Source organism: Chiloscyllium plagiosum, chromosome 28 (assembly GCF_004010195.1).
Source record: "Chiloscyllium plagiosum isolate BGI_BamShark_2017 chromosome 28, ASM401019v2, whole genome shotgun sequence".
Lineage (NCBI taxonomy): Eukaryota > Metazoa > Chordata > Chondrichthyes > Orectolobiformes > Hemiscylliidae > Chiloscyllium > Chiloscyllium plagiosum.
Window position 1 is genome coordinate 3,905,163 of NC_057737.1, and position 18,779 is coordinate 3,923,941.

At 38.7% G+C, this 18,779-nt stretch overlaps 1 protein-coding gene and 1 long non-coding RNA gene across 5 annotated transcripts in view; one reads left to right on the forward strand and one right to left on the reverse strand.

The window, feature by feature from the left end:
- The window catches only part of bcas3 (BCAS3 microtubule associated cell migration factor), a 1,214,579-nt gene that overhangs the window by 886,262 nt on the left and 309,538 nt on the right, over positions 1-18,779 (forward strand). The window lies entirely within an intron of this gene.
- The window catches only part of LOC122563889, a 44,914-nt gene continuing 31,278 nt past the window's right edge, over positions 5,144-18,779 (reverse strand). For 2 of the 3 annotated variants that reach the window (XR_006315764.1, XR_006315766.1), the window contains 2 exons: positions 10,945-11,007; positions 6,852-6,930 (listed from right to left, as the gene is read on the reverse strand). This is a non-coding gene — a long non-coding RNA (uncharacterized LOC122563889). Of the gene's footprint in view, positions 5,218-6,851; positions 6,931-10,944; positions 11,008-18,779 lie in introns of those variants that run through there. The other variant, XR_006315765.1, reaches the window with a different exon arrangement.

Consider the following 18,779-nt stretch of genomic DNA (forward strand, 5'->3'; position numbering starts at 1 on the left):
CCTCTAGCTTATCTCTCCACGCTTCAGGCTCTCTGCCTTTATTCCTGATGAAGGGCTTTTGCCCGAAACATCGATTTTGCTGCTCGTCAGATGCTGCCTGAACTGCTGTGCTCTTCCAGCATCACTGATCCAGAATCTGGTTTCCAGCATCTGCAGTCATTGTTTTTACCTTTTAAATTCAAATGAGTACAGGCCCAATCAACTCAACCTCTCCTTATAAGACAGTTCCTCAATACCAGGAATCAGCCTAGTGAACCTTCTCTGGACTGCCTCCAATACCAGTGTATCTTTCTTTGAATAAGTGGCCCAAAACCGTTTATGCTATTCCAGCCATGGTCTGATTATGCCCTATATAGTTTTAGCAAAACCGTCCTATTTTTATACTCTATTCCATATGAAATAAAGGCCAACATTCCATTTCCCTCTCCTATTACCACCTGAATATGTATGCTAGCTTCTTGAGACTTATGCATGAGGACTCCTATATCCACCTGTGCTGTAGCTTTCTGCAATCTCTTGCCAGTTAAATAATATTTAGCTCCTCTATTCTTCCTCTCAAAGTTCATAACCCCATATTTTCATATTCCATCTGCTAAGTTTTTGCCCACTTGCTTAACCTGTCTGTACCTTTCTGCAGACTCTGTTATCCTCAGCATTTACCTTCACCCCCTATTTTTGTGTCCTGTTGTCTGAGATGGTCTGAAGAGGGTGCTCTCATATGGAGGTAGTATGGAGGACACTAAATATGTACACTGAACTCTGGGTAATAAATGGGGAGGGAATAGCCTAGTGGTATTACACTAGGCTATTTATTAATCCATATGCTCAACTAATGTTCTGAGGACCTGAGTTTGAATCGCACCACAGCAGATGGTGGAATTTGAATTCAATAAAGAGTCTGGAATTAAGTACCCAATGATGACTGTGAAACCATTGTTGACTGTCATTAATGGATAGCATTAGTGGATTCACTAATGTCCTTTAGGAAAGGAAACTATCATCCTTACCTAGTCTGGCCTGCATGTGTATTCAGACCCACATTAATGTGGTTAACTCTTAACTGCCCTCTGGGCAATTAGAGATGAGCAATAAATGTTGGTTTAGCCAGAGACTTCCCATAAGTGAATAAAAGAAAACATTGACTTTGACAGTATCATCCACATCCTATGAAGTAATCTTTTTTAAACACATTGGACTTGCTGCTAATCCGTCTTAATTTTATCTATTTTCATTGGTTCAGTGACTGTTGATATCACTGCCTAATAAATACTAATGGAGGTGGACAATTAAAAACCTCACTCGAGGGGGATATTCCACAAATATCCCCATCCTCATTGATCGTGGAGCCGCACACATGACTGGATACTATGAAGATTATAGGCTCAGAAACATTCTGCCAGTGATACATAAGACTTGTGCTCCAGAGAATTCCACACCCTACCAAGCTGTTCCAGCTCAGATGGACTCTGGCATCAACTTGGCAATGTGGAAAATTGCCCATGTATGTCCTATGAAGGAAAAGCAGGACAAATCCAACCCAGCCAGTTCCAACCCAGTCTACTCTGTCACAAATTTTCTTTTCTCCAGCCGTGCCTTACATTAATACCTTCAAGAAAAGATTTTCTTCACCTTTTGTTTCTCATGTTAAGCACTGGCCCCCAAATATCTTCAGTCAAGCATCAAATTATTCTTGTGGTTTACAGTATTTCTACCATGTTTGATCTTCAAAAATGCATAGGATAGTTGCGCCAGCAGACATTCAAGTTACCTAGAAGGATTTCAGAAAGCATACCACATCAATTTACAATGGAGAAGATTTGGACAGTTAAAAATTTCAATTCTGTTGCAGGCAAGAATGAGTGGGGCCAGGGAATCAAGTTTTAGATAACGGATTCTACTATGGCTGTTTTTAGTCCCCACTCACTTGGCCCCCTTTCCAATTATTAATGAGATATTGGAACTATTACAACTGAGGCTTCAGGAGTGCGCTGTCATTCTTGTCTCACTACTCCACTGGTCACAGCATATTTTAAAGAATTGCAGATGCTGGAAATCTGTGTAATACAATGTAGAATGTTTTGGAATTTGGTGCTCTGCTGTTCTATCATGTGTGGTCAAGTCACTCATCACTCGTGGTAGTATCTGAAATCTTGCAGGCACAGCGTTTTTGGAAAATACCATTTAATCCCAGACAACTAGAATAAAGGGGGTATTTCAAGATGGCAACATGTAACTAGTAGAGTACCACAGGAATCTCTGCTAAAACCCACAGTTATTTGCAATATATGTTATTGTCTTAGATGAAGGATGTGAATGTACTATCGCCTATTTTGTGGATGACACAAAACTAAATGGGAAGGCAAGTGGGTTAAGTGAATGGGCCAAAACCTGACAGCCAAACTTGAATGTGGGAAAATTTGAGGTTATGCCTTTTGGCAAGAAGAATAGAAGAGCTGAGTATTATTAAAATTCAAAGAAATTGCAGAAAGCTGTAGCACAGGAATTTGGGAGTCTTCATGCATAAATTTCAAAGGGAATGAAGTATAATCTTAGAGATTGGAATTATCCATTTAAAAGAGATTTAAGGAATTTCTTCTGTGAGGATATGAAATCTGTGAAATGCTTTACTGCAGAGAGCTGTCTAGGAGAGCTGTGTCATTAGGAATATTAAGGCTGCGGCAGACAATTTTAGTCAGCAAGGGAATCAAGGGTTATGGTGAAAAGGCAGGAAAGGAAGCTGAGGATTACCGAATTAGTCATGATCTCATTTGAATGACAGAAAAGATTCGATGTTTCTTATGGCCTATTTTTATCTTATGGTCTTATGGAGGTGTTTCTGAATCACTCTAAAGAACAAATGGTTTTCACCTTGATCTCAACAAGAGGATTTTCTTTTCAGAAACCAGAGAGATCAGCCAAGCAATGTCCTCTAAGCACATCTTTCTCCAGCTCAGCTAGTTCTTAGTAGGAATTCCTCCAACGGAATCAGATTCAAAACAAGGGTCTTCTTCAAACCAGTCAATGCCCTAGCAGGGGTCTATAGCAAAGCAAGCAGTTATTACCAATCATGTGATTTACAGGAAGCCGTGTTTTAAAAAACTTCAATGTACACAATGAACTTACGGTGACCTCTTCTTAATATGCCATTCCAAATATTTCCGCAAAACTTTTAAGTCCTCTAAGCAATAATAAAGCATCTCTAAAATACAGCTTTTGTGGCTGCCAGTGTGAGTAGATGGAGTTAAGGTGCAGACTATACAGATTTGAGATGCTGAATGGCCTATTCCTGTATTAAGAATATAATGTGATTCAAATTTGCATTTAAGTACATAACTATTATGAAAATTGCAATTTTGAATGGATGAAGAGAATTAATGAACTGTTTATTTTGCATAAATTAAAATGGCAGTATAGTGATATAATAAACACAAGCTCAGCAGCTCCATCCAGATGTTATGATTCAATCTAGATTTAAAAGACTGAAGAAGTACTAAGTCAGATAAAACACTGGGCATACCAGCTCGGATCAAAAGTAAAATGGGCATTTTACCTTGTGAGTTTTTTTTCTCTGTTAGAATCAAATCCTAGGACACTTCTTCACAAAATAATTTTGCAATCATGTGGAAAACACTGCCCCAAAGGTCAGAGATACAAGAACAATTTAAAAGGGAGGTAGGTATAGAAAAGTAAACATATTAAAGAACAGGAATTTAGAATTTAAAAAGAGCTGTCAAGGCAAATTTGATGGACTCAATAGGCTTCCTCAAATATCACTGGGATATTTAATCAACTAGACAAGTTTCCGATCTGCTTTGGCCTGCTCATTCCCAGTAATCTAAATCTTCAGAATGATACAGTCTCGACCAGATTAGGCATATCTGGAAATGTAGAAGACATAATTTAACCACTTTGCAGGCAGAAAGAATCTCTTCAGATTCAGATGACATTCAAAGCACTTCTATTCTCACAGTTTTTAACATTTATTCCAGTCCTTGATTGCAGAAGTCTCCAAGATATGCAGAGATTTCAAGGAAAGAAATAACATTTGCTCAGTGTCTTATTACGTACTCAGGATTTACCAAAGCATTTTACATTCAATTAATTATTTTTAAAATCTAATCCCATGCTTATTGCCATGTCATTTAGTTCAGGATATTGCAATGGTTCTATTGCCAGTATAATTTGACCTGCTACTGATTTTTTCATCCTTCCTTACTTTCCATCACTGGTTGAGCTTTTTAGTGCTTAAGTTTCACTCACTTCCTCCATATCATTCTTCACCACTGTGGTTACCATTTTTGATGAGAAGAGAACTATTAAAATGGATAGTCATTAACAGGCTTCATTCACTCAAAGATAAATAATACTAAACCTAAGTGGATATACAATATTGCACATTCAGATGATCATAAATTATTCGGGCTCACCTAATGGCTTATTATATCATCTACTCACTTCAGTATGTGACAGGCTTGAAACACACTACCAATTCTATGATTTTCCTAGCTGCCTTATCCTTCTAACATTGCTTGTCCTGCATTCTTTTCTGTAACAGATGTTCCAGTTCTTTGCTTCTTGGTCTGTAAAATTGCCTCAGGTGAATAATATTGCTGAGTACTGTACTCCTGCACAGACCTATTTTTAAAAAAGCTAACCAACATTCTTCTCAGAATTAAGCCATAGACAAAGATTACAGAACAACCTCAATTATCCGAATGAGATAGGCACGGAATATTTTGTTCGGATAACTGATTGTTCAGATTACTTTTTATGGGACCTCGAGATTTTGTTCAGATAATTCGAAATTCGGATAATTGACGTTTGTATAACCAAAGTTGTTCTGTAGTTGACATTGAGGAGAATAAAAGCAAAAGTGCTTTTATTACCTAGCTCCAGATTATGCAAGACTCAAATGGTTTTCTTGCTGTAACTCTCTGAAAGGAACCAAAGCTGTTAATTGCACAAAATATATGTTACAACCGTTTTCCATTTCAGATTATCAAAGAAATGAAAGAATTGTCCAAAGGTGGAGACAGGCTTCTCCCTATGGGCTTCTGAATTCCACTATCAGGCTCCAGTAAATAGTCATTCATATTGATGTTCCTCAAGGTGTCCAGTTGATTCCAGAGGGTGCACTTGCCTAGTTAGGGGTGACAGACAAGCTCTTGAAGCTGGAGAGCCACGTCAGAGACCTTCTGGCTTCAAAGGAGGAGCAGACTGCAATCATAAGTTGATAATGGTAGTGTCATCTTGGTAAATGTCATTAGAGTCGTACAGCACAGGACAGGCCCTTCAGCCCCTCATGTCTATGCTGGCCGATCTACACCGATCCCACTTTACAACACCTGGCCCATAGCTTGAATGTTGATACTTTTCAAGCATTCATCGATATACCTTTTTAAAGGTTGTAATGTTTCTCTCTTTTAGTATCTCTTTGACAGTACATTCAAGATTCTGTTCACCCTCTGGGTGAAAAAAAAATTACTTTAAATGTCACTAGACTAGTAATCCAGAATCCTAAACCAATTCTCTATGGACATGGGTTCAATTCCACAACAAGATATGGTGAAATTTTAATCAATAAAAAAACTGGAATAAAAATCTGGTCTAACATAACCATTTAACCACTTTTAGTTGTAAAAAGCCATCTGGTTCACAAATTTCATTCAGCAGAGGATATTTTCCATTCTTACCAGATCTTGACTACATGTAACTTCAGACCCACAGGAATGGGATTGACTCTCTGAGTGAAAAAAATTGCCCCTTTTAAATTTTCCAGTATTCCAAAACTGGCCTAACCAATGTCCTGTACAGCTGCAACATGACCTCCCAACTCCTATACTCGATGCTCTGACCAATAAAGGAAAGCATATCTTCCTTCACTATCCTATCTACCTGTGACTCCACTTTCAAGGAACTATGAACCTGCACTCCAAGGTTTCCTTGTTCAGCAACACCCCTCAGAACCTTACTATTTAGTGTATAAGTCCTGCCCTGAGTTGCCTTTCCAAAATGCAGCACTTCACATTTATCTAAATTAAACTCCATCTGCCACTCCTCAGCCCATTAGCCCGTCTGATCAAGATCCCTTGTACTCTGAGGGAACCTACTACTTCGCTGTCCACTACACCTCCAATTTTGGTATCATCTGCAAACTTACTAACTGTACCTCCTATGTTCACATCCAAATCATTTTTGAAACATAGATATTAGGTGCAGAAGTAGACCATTCAGCCCTTTAAGCCTGCTTCATAATTTATTATAACTGGTTGATCATCCAACTCAATAGTCTGCTCTCATTTTCCCCAGTATCCCAATATCTTTACAAGGAGTTGAATACAGCACCTGGAGCTCATCATACATTGTTTTGGGCTCGACTGCTTTCTGCGTTAACAAATTCCACAGACTTACCGCTCTGTGGGTGAAGGGATCATCTCAATCCCAAAAGGTTTACTCTGTTTCCTTAACCCCTGCTTCTGGACTCCCCTTCATCCGGATCATCCCTCCTGCATCTATCCTGTTTATTCCTGTTAGAATTTTATGGGTTTCTATGGGATACCTCCTTTTCATTCTTCTGATTTCAGCGAATATAGTTCTAACTAATTCAATCCCTTCTCATATGTCAGTTCCACCATCCCAGGAATCTGCCTGGTAAACCATTGCTGCACTCCCTTTATAGCAAGAACATCCTTTCTCAGCGAAGGAGACAAAAACTGCACATTGCATTCCAGGTGTGGTCTACAAAAGCCCTGTATATTTGCAACAATCGTCTGACTACGAAGACCAACATAACACCTGCCTTCTTGACTCCTGCTGCAATTGGGGATTCATCCACAATAAGCTAGGAGAGTCTTCAATTGAACTGATACAGTTAGAGTCCAGTGATTCAGAATTTACTTGTTGAATTCATCTAAGTGGATTTAATGAAGTCTGTAGAGAAAGGCATACAATGCAAGACAAGATATTATTGACAGTCTCTTAGGGCACAGTGTGGTAGAGTTAAGCAATATTGATCAGTGTGGTAGTGGAGTCATTTTTTAAAATTACATTGATTTGCAAAAATTCAATAACAGTCTAACCATAATAAGCTTGATTTAATTCAAATTCTTTGTCCGACAAAATAATTGATCATAAGTCAAGAGTGATCATAATTGCGTGAAAATAAAACACTAAGGTACTTAACATGATGATTTAGGAGGGTGCAGTGTATTGTTACAGTATCACTGGAGTTCTGTATTGTTGATTCGCATTGTGTTGGACAAAGTGCAATGTACTCTCTTCAAAGCTGTCTAAATAACAGAAGGCAGGCTGTCATATTTATGTTTCCTTATGTGGTATGTATGTAATATTTTACAAGAGTGATATTGCATTATTTCTGTTCTTAAAGAAATCAACATGTAATTTTGCAAGCACATGTTTACTGATAACAACTTGCATTTATCAAACATCTTTAACATAGTAAAACGTCTAAAGACGTTTCAGCACATTGTTAACAGAAGCATTATCGAGCGGAATTTAATAGATATTAGGACAGGTAGCCAAAAATTGATCAAACAGAGGGTTTAAGAGTGGAGAAAGATGGAGAGGCAGAATGTTTAGTGAGGGAATTCCAGAGTTTAGGACCTGAGGAATTGGAAAATGGCTGTAAAAAGTGGATTTATTCAAATCAGGAATTCACAAGAGGCCAGAATTGGAGTAGCACTCTACCGATAATGAGAGTGATGTGATATTAGCAAATTGAGCATGCCTAAAATTGGATAAATATCTAGTCCCAGATGAGATGCAGTGGAAGGCAAAGGAGAAAATTGCAGGGACCTTAATGTTAATGTTCAATTCCTCTCTGGACACTGGACAGATGCCAAAGGATTCAAAAACAACCAATGTGGTAACATTATTCAAGAAAGATGATCAGGATAAACCAAAGAACTGTAAGGTGGTGAGTCTAATATCAGTTATAGGGAAACCTTTGATTAAAAAAAACTCTGAGGGACAAGATTTATCTCCACTTGGAAAGACAAAGATTAATCAAGGATAGTCAACACAGCTTATCAGAGGAAGATCTTGTCCAACAAACTTGATTGATTTATTTTTTAAGAATGTGTGGATGAGAGTAGTGCACTTAATGTCATCTATGTGGACTTCAGTAAGGCTTTTGATAAAGCATTGCATAAGAAAAAGCTGAGCCGATGGGATCCAAGGCAATTTGGTAAATGGGATCCAAAACTGCCTGAGGGACAGGAGGCAGAGGGTACTGGGGAAGGTTATTTTTGTGACTGGTAGTCTATGTCCAGTGGAACAAAGCAGGGTTTGGTGATGGAGCCTCTGCTGTTTATAGTCGGTATATTAATGATTTAGTTTAATCAGTAAATTCACAGATGACACAACTGGTCTTGTGGTAAAAGCAAAGAGGAAAGCTTTAGACCGTATGAAAATATAGACAGGCTGGTCAGATGGGATGAACAGTGAGTTTAATTCTAAGAAATGTGAAAAAATGAATTTTGGGAGGACTAATAAGGAAAGAGAGTACATGATAAACAGTTGCGCTCTGGGTAGTACTGAGGATGAGTGAGACCTTGGTACAGTGTGCACGTACATAGATCCTTCAAGGCAGCAAGACAAGTAGATAGGGTGGTTAAGAAACCATTTGGGACACTTGGCTTTTAGTCGAGGCATTGAATAAAAAGGCTGGAACGTTATAATGGAGCTGTCTAAGATGTTGTTTTGGCCACAGCTGGATTATTGCGCACACTTCTGGTCACCACACGTTAGGACAAATGGGAATGCATTAGAGAGGGTGCAGAGAAAGTCCATTAGAATGTTGCTTGGGCATTTCAGATACGAAGAGAGACTAGATAGATTGGGGTTATTTTTCGTAGAGCAGAGAAGGCCGAGGGAGGAAATCCGATTGAGGTGTGTAAAATTGAGGGACATGGATAGAGTCAATGCAGATCTTCACCCAAAGATATCTGAAGCCACTATACTAAATAAGTAAAGTGCTCTGAAAGAGAAAATCTGATTGACACTTCAGATGAAATTCTTTGCAGGACATAGAACATAGAACATTACAGCGCGGTACAGGCCCTTCGGCCCTTGATGTTGTGCTGACCTGTGGAACCAGTCTGAAGCCCATCTATCCTACACTATTCCATTTTCATCCGTAGGTCTATCCAATGACTATTTAAATGCCCTTAAAGTCAGTGAGTCTACTACTGTTGCAGGCAGTGTGTTCCACGCCACTACTACTGTCTGAGTAAAGAAACTACCTCTGACATCTGTCCTATATCTATCACCCCCTGAATTTAAAGCTATGTCCCCTCGTGCTAGCCATCGCCATCTGAGGAAAAAAGGCTCTCACTGTCCAAAAGAGAAAATGCTGGAAAATTTCAGCAGGTCTGGCAGTATCTGTAAGGAGAGAAAAGACTTTTTGAGTCTAACTGACCCTTTGTCAAAGCTGATAGCTCTCACTGTCCACACTGTCAAACCCTCTGATTATCTTGCATATCTCAATTAAGTCATCTCTCAACCTTCTTCTCTCGAAAATTAGGCAGAAGCCGGGAAATGTGGATTGGACACAGCTATTTGAAGGGAAGTCCACATTTGAGATGTGGGAGGCTTTCAAAGATAGGTTAACGGCAGTGCAGGATAGGCATGTTCCGTTGAAGGCAAAGGATAGGAAGGGCAAGATTCGTGAACCATAGATGACAGGAGAAATTGTACGACTATCCAAGAGGAAAAGGGAAGCGTACATAAGGTCTAGTCAGCTAAGAACAGAACGCGCCCTGGAGGAATATCAAAAGAGTAGGGGTCATGAAATAGCTTTAGCAAGCAGAATTAAGGAAAATCCCAAAGCATTTTATTCTTATGTATGAAGCAAGTGGGTAACTAGAGAAAGGATTGGTCCACTAAAAGATAATGAAGGAAGGCTGTGTGCCGAACCTGAGAAAATGGGTGAGATTCTGAATGATTATATTGCATCAGTGTTCACTGAGGAGAGGAATATGATGAATCTTGAGATTAGAGATAGACGTTTGATTAGTCTGGATCACGTTGGCATAAGTAGGGAAGATGTGTTGGGTATGCTAGAGGTTATTAAGGTGGACAAATCCTTAAGGTGAAGGATTCAATAACAAGAGCTCATGCTTTCAAGGTGAGATGGAAAGTTTAAGGGGGATACAGGCGGCAAGTACTTCACACAGAGGGTGGTGGGCGTTTGGAACGCGTTGCCAGCAGAGGTGGTAGAGGCAGGCACGGTAGATTCATTTAAGATGCGTCTGGACAGATGCATGAGTAGATGGGGAGCAGAGAGATACAAATGCTTAGGAATTGACCGACAGGTTTAGACAGTACATTTGGATCGGTTCAGGCTTGGAGGGCCAAAGGGCCTGTTCCTGGGCTGTAAATTTTCTTTGTTCTTTGTTCTATCCCTGTAGCCATGTGTTTAACTCCTCTTGCTCCCTATTCCTCTCCTTGCTAGCACGTAGCACAGGTAACAAACCAGAGATAACAACTCTGTTTGTTCTCGCAATAAGCTTCCGCCCTAGCTCCCTGAATTTCTGCCTTAAATTCACAACCCTTTTCCTACCTATGTGAACCATGACTTGGGGCTGCTCCCCCCCTCCCTCTCAAGGATCCCAAAAACACAATCCGAACCCTGGCACCTGCGAGTCAACACACCAACCATGAGTCTCTCTCATTCCCACAGAACTTCCTATCTGTTCCCCTCACTATGGAGTCCCCAATGACTAATGCTTTGCTCATTTCCCCCTTCCCTTCTGAGCAACAGGGATAGACTATGTGCCCATTGCTTGTGTTGAACAACTTTCCATAAAAGAGTGTGCAAATTATTGAAGTGGGTTACTCCCATACCATTTTATTCTGTTAAATATTTTCAAAACTTTTTTTTTTAAATGAAGTTACTATTAAGGGAATATCAAGAGAAAATACTTAAGTTTCATCCTTCTGTTTATTGGTTCGTCAGTCCTATGTTTCCTGTTGATTGATCATAGCCTTTAAAAGAAAAAAAATCAAAATTTATATCTGCTCAGAAGTCTGAATTGAATTGATTTAGTTGGCACCTATGAATTTGTCATAATTCTTTCATGAGTACCATGCACTGCTGTCCATTATGAGTTGTATCACCAAACACTTTGGGAAATTAGGCATTCAACTGATCAGAATGTTTCATTTTACTTTGATTAGACTCTAAATGGATCATTAAGACAACAAAAATTCATATATAGTGCTTTAAAGGATAGGAAACATCTCAAACTATGTCACAGGGATGTTATTAAATAAAATTTGACACCGAGTCACATAAAGAGGGAGAAGCATAAAAAAGATTCATGACACAAATAAGTCCATCAGACCCATCACATTCACGTCAACAGCAAAATACTTATTCAATTTAATCCCATCTTCCAGCCCTTGGCCTATAGCTTCTTTTTAACTACAATTAGCTATCTATCTCTGCCACTCTTTCAGGCAGTAAGTTGCAAACCCCACCACCCTCTAGGTGAAAAGAAATTGCTTCTCAACTCCCCTCTAATCTTTCTATAGTCACTTTTGTTTTATGTCCCGATTGTTGACCTCTCTGCTGACAGAAATAGATCCTTCCTGTAAATAAATCGGCAAAACACATTTAAGGAATATCTTCAAGGAATAGTAGGGACACTAAAGAAGAACATTTCTAAATTTACAGCTGAGGCAAACTGAATGCACAGCCGCTGATTATGGATCAGTGACTATAGAAGATTTCAAAGAGGACAAAATTAGAGGAGTCTAGGGATAATGTAAGGTTAAAGGAGGTTACAGTTAAAGAATGCAGCAAGGCCATCGAGCAATGTGAGAAAAAGAGGGTGGTGGGGTTAGCAACTTGCAGCTTGAAAGGATGGCAGAGATAGATACTCTAATTGCAGTTAAAAGATGTGATTTTTAAAATCAGGGTGTTGTGAACAATGTAGGTCATCGAGCACTGGTTAAAGTACAGATATTTTCCATTCATTTCAGTACATTTCATAATAATACAAGAATAAATTAGTGGAAAACTTCTGCTTAGTGTTTCAAATTGAAAAAAAATACATGGAGGAGAGATTGTTTTACATCGCGAAGAAGGAAAACTTTTCCCCTCAAATGTAGTTTGGGCTCCAAGTGTTTATCGAGTTTCGATCTGGAGAAGGATTTTTTTTTTAAATGTTTGAAACTTTATACTTCAACAAGATGTGAAATAATATACATGTAGAATGAGAGATTGTTTTACATATGGAGCTCGTGGAGAGGCCTATTTATCTGGAGATTGAAAGCTGACAGTTGGTGGACTTAAGGAGGAGGCTTTTTTTTATTGTTTCAGCTAAATGCTTAATTATTTTTAAAGAGTTTTTTTTAATCTTTTGCACGATTAAGATTAAAATTTGTGGGGAAGGAAAAGTAGTTTATTTTTTACACAAAGAGTTGTTAGTGTGTGGAATGAACTACCAGAGGAACTGATGTTTGCAAGTACAGTTACAACATTTAAAAGATAAGTACATGAATCAGAAAGATTTGTAGGGATATGAGCCAAATGCAGACAAGTGGGACTAGTTTAGTTTGGGAACATGGTCAATGTGATCTGGTTGAACCAAAGGGTCTGTTGCTATGCTCTGTGACTTCACCAATAATCTATTAACATTTTCATGGAGGTTTTTTGAGGAGTATTCGAAGAGTGAGTGGTATGCTACTGTATAATATTTAAGACTCCACAGAACCATTGGAGTGCTTTGTCATGGCCATTCTGCTGGAAATCACTGTTCTTGAGTCACAAAGCTGGTCTCATTGAGGGTTGGGAGGAAGGATTGAGGACAGGCAAAATAGCATCAGCTGTTGCAGCAGAGTGAAGAGGAGAAGCAAGAAAGCCAAGAGAACTTTTACCCATCTGCCAGTTAAAGAATGCCTCCCCATCTCTGGACACCCTCTACCAGGATTGCCAGTGCCTCATGGACTCTTTGTGCCCTCTCCCTCATATGCTGCAATATTCCATTGTAAGCCAATGCATCCAAAGCTTCATGTGGATACTTCTAACTCAGAGCCTGTGCTAAACCTGTAACTGTCTATTTTAATGCCTCCATATAAACCATAGTAATTATCAATTAGCCCAGAAATTGCCAGCTAACACCAGGCTTTCAAATAGTGATTAGTAAAGAATTGCTTAGCACCTTCCACCTGCTGTTGTCTTTTCGTAAGGACATCGATCAGAGCATTTCAGATTGAAAAGGAACAATATTGATTTAGTAACCGAAGAGAGATTATTGCTCAACATTTGTGGTGAAAAAGAAATGAAATTCAGTCATTTTTCATCTGATTTTTGAAAATGTGATTTTGTTAAATTGTCCAGAAAAGTAAAATTCAGCCAGAATGGAAAGATTCTTGAGGATGACAGCTCTGCAGGCCACGTGCACAACAGGCACTGAAGGTCATAGATTTGCCTGAAGAGTGGGCTTCATACTGGCGGAATGAAAATAAAAGCATTCTGGACTAGCTTTTATTTTCTGACTTGAAATGATTTTCAGGCTGTTACCTTGGGGTTAAATATTCAAGCCCAGTGTGTGAAGCTTTGGGCTGATTTTGAAGTCTAATAGCTTTGCGGTAAATTGCAACTACTGCCTGCAGAAAGGTGGCAGCAGTTTGATCTGTGAAGAAGTACAGGTTGAGATGGATATCAGGTGTTTGCTATTGTAGCTATGCCTGGGAGGAGGAGAAGGGGGAAGAGATGAAGAATACAAGTGCAGTCAGAAGGAAAAGCCAGTGTTCATGTTAGCATCCGCCCGAACCAATAATTCCATGTTTGTGCAGTCACTTGCCTGGTAATTGGCTGGGAGGTGTTCAAATGTCTGTCGATTGGTGGAAAGGAGCAGCAGCTGCTGCTATTTTTGCAGTTTGCTGCTGGACAGAAGTCTGTGATTACAGCAGCCACTAACATCACATTGCTCTGGCATCTCACTGCTTTGGGTTTCACAGCAAGTGAGCTAACTCACATAAAGAGCACTGTTTCCCTTTCACCCCTTTTTCATTCCAGTAAAGCTCAATCATGTCTTTTTGTTGAAAAAAGATAATTTTGATGTCTGTTTTATCTCCATTCCAGATATTCAAACAAACATTTAAAAAGCCCACAATTTCCACAAGGAATACTGGGATTATGCTGCAGATGCAAAGGGATAACATTTTGGGTGTGAATATGCTCTAATGTGGACATAGATCTGAAATCTTAACCTATTTTTTCTCATTTAAGATGCTGCTGGATCTTCTGTGACCTGTAATTTTGTTTCAGTTGTACTGTCCTTATTCTCAAGCAGTTTTAATGTTCTTTTCCAATCACCCCCACCATCAACACCTCCTTTCTGTGCATTTTCTTTGTTTGCAAGTAGCTGATGATCTGCAAAAAGTGCAGAATATTTTAACTAAGAAAGCAGAGTGAAAAGGTTCAACCTGATGAAATAAAATCTAGTAAAAGGAAAATAACTTACATTTGGTTAGTGTCCATTGCAATCCCAGGACATCCCAAAATGAAGCATAATTGCTTTGGTAACTTGCCCAGAGCTCCCATTGACAGCAAAATGATAATGAACAGATAATGTGTTTTTAGGAATTGACCAAGAGATAACTATTGGCCAGGAAACCTGTAAACATGTTCTGTCAGTAGTTAGTATGATTATGCAGTACTCCTCAACAATACAGGTTGTTTTATTTAAACAGACTCCGCAGTACAGGAAAAAATAAGTTATTTCCAGAACTAATCATCAGCTGATAGGGAAAGGTACCAGATCTTGTCATTCTCAGGCATAAGTAAGTGTTATTTGGAATAAAACTAGAACTTGTCAAAACCACCAAAGAATTATTAGCAGGATCTTTGAGTGAACAAGGATGGGAGCAGTGAGTAGGGTTAGTGCATCAGATAATATCATGAGACACACAAGCAATCTACACACTAAACAGGTTCCATTGACATTGGAATATTCTATGCATCAATTTTTGTGTCTGTGTGGCTTAAAATTAAATGTCTATAGACATAAGATTGGTGCCATTGTGGGAAGGTACAGCTGGTGGTAATTTACATCAATTTTCACAAACCTAGACTCCAAATTAAGCTAGTCAGAGAGAATACAATATACAGATCACTTCATGAAAGGGAAGAATAACCATTTTATTCCTACAATATTGCAGTTGTCTTGCCAATGGCAACACATCATGATGATGTTGAAAATGCAAGAGAATCCCATGCAATCTGTGAGCCATGTGACAATGATGGTCCAAACAAGCGAACTTAGTAATAATATGCTGACTACCACAGCGCTAATTCGATGTCATTTTTGACTACATAATAGTGAATCAACAGTCCCTTTTACACCTCTGCCTGGATTTATTTCTGAGGTTCAGTTAGCTCAGATGGAAGGAGAGGTGGTTTGCAATGCAGAGTGATGGGTTCAATCCCTGCACCAACTGAGGTGACCATTAAGGATTCTCCTTCTCAACCTTTCCCCTTATCTGATATGTGGTGATCCTCAAGTTAAAATGCCACCGTTCTCTCTTTCTAATGAAAGAGCAGCCCTATGGTCTGGTAAGACGATGGCAGCTTTCCCTTTTTATTTTAATTCTATTTAAATAAATCATAATTTTACTGATATCAGGATCACCTGACTCCCGATGCTCAAAGCATTAACGTGAGTATAGAAAAAGCCAGTAATTATTTTGCCATTCAGGGAGATCATGGCTGATCTGTATCAATTCCAAAATACTCTTAGCTTGTAAAAATCATTCAGTCTCAAGTTTAAGATAATTAAGTGAACTAGCATCATCTGCTTTTCATAGAAGAGAGTTCAATGTGTCTGTCATCCTTTATATGGAGAAACGTTTCTGAAATACTCTCCTGGAGAGCCTAGCTCAGATTTTAAGACGATGTTCCTTTAGGCTTCCTCAACAGTGAAAAAGTTGATAGGAAAGAATTGTGACCCCAGATTGGGGTCCGACCAGCCAGTTTCACAGCCTAATTATTAGAAGAATAGAAGCAAGTGAAACTTGAGGAAACAAAAAGCATAAGTACAATACAAAGGGAAAAACAGCTTTCCTTGCTGCATGACATAAATTACAATGCAGAAAAGCCTCATTGTACGGTGGCACCGTACAATAATCAGAAATAACTGAACAAAAAAGAACACTGGACCCAAAACGTTAACTCAGCTTTCTCACCACAGTTGCTGCCAGAACTGCTGAGCTTCTGTAGCAAGTTCTGTTTTTGAATCAGAAATAACTATTAGGCCTGATATTGTTGCTCAGAACTTGTTGATGACACACCAATTTATACTGAGAGGAGCATTATCAGGTAGCATTCAATCAAAAAATCTCAAACACCATGAATGAGGAACACCATTCCACCCAATGCTACTTTGTTGTGAACTTTTCTTCCATTGAGGAAAATGTTTACTTTCATTTCTAGTTTTTAAAATAAGACTGTTCTCTCGTATGCGATTTTTAAGCTCTTGTGTTATTTCTGTGTTGTGAGCTAGCATCACTATCCCACTCAGTCCTTAATATCCATTGTTAAAAACACAATATACTCAACTTGTGAGAATGGCTATTCAGTCCATCTTAGTTCAACCAGAGTAATCCTGTGTTCTTCCCCACTGATTGTAGTGTTTAAAGGAATTTTTATCTTCAGCATTCTTTCTGGTGGCTTGTAAGTGCACTCAAAATAAATTTTAGTACCATTGCTGGCAATTATCTTTTATGATGCGGAGGTGCCAGTCTTGGACTGGGGTGGACAAAGTTACAAATCAGCAACACCAGGTTATAGTCCAACAGGTTTACAATTATCTTTTAGCAATTTGAATCCATTACACTTTTTAGTTTTTTCACTTAACAAAATAAATCAAAAAGGATATCTATAAGATTACCCCCCAGGCGCATCATTAGCGGGTTGAAATCTCCAAGTCTTTCCTCCTAACTCAGACCGCAAAACTGGAGGTTAACCTTGTTATTTTCCCCTCTGCATTGCTTCCTGTTTTTGAACATTTCCCTTGTTTCTCAGAACCAGAAGTGATGCTACATTCAAAACATGCTCCGAGATGTATAAAGTTTATCAAGACTTTCTCTGCCTTGTACTCTTTTGTTTAGTTCTGTTGTTTAACAATGACACTGGAGATTGAATGTTGTTGGATGGTTCAGTATCAATGTTTTGAAGCTTCTTTCAAGTTTGTGCTTGCCTATTTCACTACCTAACATACAAAACTAACATTGCCCATTTTTGCTCTCCATGTGCAAGATTTCATATAAATTTCACCTATTTCTCAACCACTGACATATCACTTAATTCATTCTGTACTTTTTTCCATTATTCTGTTCTTGAGATAGAACTGTATTTAAATTGATCATCTTTTTCTTATCCCCAGATCTGTTCCTAAAGCTTAAATTCTCTTAATGAAGAGGAATTTAGAGAATAGGCTGTGCTTGCATACCTATGGTTCCTAGTTTAAAAAATTACCAAAGCAACCAGTTGCTCTTTTTTATGATGTTGACACTTTAAAATATAATGGGAGTCTCAAACCTCTTTATAAGAATAGCTATATAAAGGTAAAAAAAGTATTAAGTCATATGATGTTGCTTTAATATGATCTATCACATAGATCATAGAGATGTACAGCATAGAAACAGACCTTTTGGCCCATATCCCTCTAAGTCACAAGTGGAATGCTGGAAAAGCACAGCAGATCTGACAGTATCCGAGGAATAGTAGAATTGACATTTTGGGCAAGATCCCTTAATCAGGAATGAGGCCCATATCCCTCCAAACCCTTCCTATTCATATACCCATCCAGGTCCCTTTTAAATGTTGTAATTGTACAAGCCTCCATTCTCTGGCAGCTCATTCCATACTCGTTCAACCCTTGGCGTGAAAATGTTCTCCCTTAGGTCCCTTTTAAATCTTTCCCCTCTCACCCTAAACCTATGCCCTGGTTCTGAACTTCCCCCAACCCTGCGAAAAGACCTTGTCTGTTTACCTTCTCCATGCCCCTCATGTTATAATAATGCTCTATAAGGTCACCCTGGCACAATGCATTAAGAACCTTTACCATTAACCCAGTTGTGTCCCATATTCCTGTCAATTGAAGTCAACAGTTTATAGCAGCTTTAAAATATTGCTCATTTGTTTTAAACATAGAGAGCTTCATGGAAAAGAAGCTGGATCTGGCAGCTGACTCATTCAGCCTCCTTTGATAGTGAACTCCACATGTTAGAGTTACAACTGTTCCCATCAGTTGGGAATGAAACATGATTTTTTTTTCCTCTTGATTGCCAAGTTTGAGAGGAATTGTGATTACAAAACAATGTTTGGTTTGCTGGCTTTATAATCTATTTGAATTTGTGTTATCACAATTCATAAATACCATTCGATTTTGTTATACTTAAGCCTCAATCATTCCTTTACAGTACTAAGGAACCTGCGTGATGGGGGCATGTCTTTCAAAATAATCTAACTAGGGAGCCTCCCACAGTACCATGGTAGCCCTTCAGAAGCAGAGCCTTACAACTTTTATTCTTGTATTTATTAACAAATGGTTTTATGTGGGGGTTGAGAAAGCTCTTTATTTGAAATGACACAAATTGCCTACTTTGCTGTGTTTTGATTTTGGATAGTGCAGTGACTTGATTGAGCTAGCAAACCTGCAGAATGTTGAATGAAGCCTTTGTGACATCTGCATTTCTAAACTCTTCATCAATAATGCAGCAAACAAAGCTTTATAGTTTCTAAACAG